This window comes from Hyposmocoma kahamanoa, unplaced genomic scaffold (genome assembly GCF_003589595.1).
Source record: "Hyposmocoma kahamanoa isolate Upper Pololo Valley unplaced genomic scaffold, ASM358959v1 87042, whole genome shotgun sequence".
NCBI lineage: Eukaryota > Metazoa > Arthropoda > Insecta > Lepidoptera > Cosmopterigidae > Hyposmocoma > Hyposmocoma kahamanoa.
Window position 1 is genome coordinate 1 of NW_020654425.1, and position 2,457 is coordinate 2,457.

Below are 2,457 nucleotides of genomic sequence, written 5' to 3' on the forward strand. Positions count from 1 at the left end.
CTTACCTACTAACTTATCTAACACAGCTACATTGTATGACATGCTTAATACTTATTTTTATTCAAATTTCTATGTTTTTGTTGACTCGGTACAAATTTTGTTAACTCGGAAATTTAAAATTACCTATACTATTTCTAAATATGATATTTAATTCTCTACACGTCAATAATGCCGTCATTAGAACATTTTGAGAAACAATGAAAAGATAGCGCCGTGGGTCACTGTTGATGGTTTACTAACGTTTGTAACACCCTAACTCCAACGTTAAGTCACTCTTAATTATGATAGAAATTCGACAAGTGAGGACGTGAGTCACGTTTTTAACTAATTTTAACCTATACATAAAATTTAATAAATTCTTTCACGGGAAGTAAGTCGTTCGATATTACGTTGGTTTCAAATTTTTTTTTTAATTTTCATATCGTGTTTCCTCAATATCAGAATTTTGAGTTACGACAATATTTGGTTTCGTGCGCGATATCTATACATCTTTGTGATTAACGTATTATAAGAATACTATGTAACATAATCATAATTTGATAATGTAACTTTGATCATAATTAAGCTCTCTCTTTGCTGTTCTATGTAGTCATTTGGCAACCTAGCCTTTTTGATCATCTCATTCCAAAATCTACTCTTTACGAGCTCGACCCGCAATTTCATATACTAACCTTAACAGAAAGAGACACTTATTTCATGGTCCGAGGGTCTTCCCGCAATGAAACTAGTGAATTTGTTCGGAAGCAATAAATTAAGTATACTCACCCGTATAGAGCCTTCCATCTTCTCTTTGGTGCTCAGGGTCGAAAATAAAACTATACAGCCCAGTCATCATATTACAAATTTCCGTTGCGATATAGGTATATGATGCAAGAAAAAATCATCTTTATCATTTCTTATTTGGGCATAAATAAATACGACCGAATACAAATTGGATATGATTTTTTTTATATCAAATGACGGGACGAACAAGTCGTGCGCCTATTGGTAAGTTACACGCCTGTCAACAGTAGCAGAGCCACTCAGAGCTTTATATCGCAAGGATCTAAGGGGCTATGTCACTGCGCTCGCCACCCTGAGACACAGATTTGACATATAATTTCACCAGCACCTTTACCCTTCAAAACTGGACCGCAGCAATTCTCACACTATTGCTTGGCGGCAGAAATAGGTAAGGTGGCAGAACGTACGACGAACGACTGTGGGAATTCACAAAAGTAGACAAAGGCTATATGATCTTTACGATGAAAGAACTTATAACACTAGTAACAGTTTTAATGATTTTGTTAGGAAATATTCGAAAATGTTTAAACGTGTTTGTGTGGCAGCCAAAGCAATGTTTATTAATAATAAAATAAAAAGCAGCGCGAATGTAGTAAAAACGACTTGGAATATTATAAATAGCGAAACTGGAAGGGTCAAACCTCGTAACTTAGATTTTCAACTAAGATTTAATGACAAAATTGTAAACACAGACGCAGAAGTTGCTAAAATATTTGAAATTTTTTTTACCGACATTCCAATTTTGACTACTAATTCGTTAAATTCATCTCCCACGGCCGCTGAATCCTTACTAAAAGAAAATAATGCAGTTAGTATCACTAATTTAAGGTTCCGTCATGTATTTCCAAACGATATTGTTAAAGCCTTTAAGTCTATAAATATAAAAAATACTGCTGATCTTGATGGTCTTTCAGTCAGAGTAATTAGTTCTATAGTTGATTGTATTGCGCCTTACTTAGCCTGTGTCTTTAATAAATGTGTTGATGATGGTGTCTTTCCTGACCTCATGAAGCAAAGTAAAGTTATTCCACTTTTCAAATCTGATAGTATTTCTGACCCCACCAATTTCAGACCTATATCAATACTACCAACTCTCAGTAAAATATTTGAAAAAATTATTCTAAATCAGATGTGTGCACATTTTTATAGTAATAATTTAATGTCTCCTAAACAATTTGGTTTCACTCGGGGTCGCTCTACAACCGACCCTGGTGTAGAGTTGATTAATCATATATTTGATGCATGGGAAGTCTCACATGATGCTATTGGTGTATTCTGTGACCTTTCCAAGGCTTTTGATTGTGTGCACCATGATACACTGGTCAGGAAACTTCGCCATTATGGTGTGGCGGGACGTGATCTCGACCTTCTTAAATCGTATTTGCGTGGTAGGGTACAGAGGGTCGATGTTAACGGTACGAGATCGTCAGGGTCTGTAATTAGCATGGGTGTCCCTCAAGGTTCAATTCTAGGCCCATTTTTGTTTTTAGTTTATATTAATGATTTACCTAGCCTTATGGAGGGTATAAAACATGAGAGTATTGTTTGCTGATGATACTTCCTTATTATTTAAAGTTAAAAGGCACCAATGTTCCTATGACGATGTGAACAATGCTATATCTAAAGTAGTTGATTGGTTTGCTGTTAATAACCTACTTCTTAATGAGAAAAAAA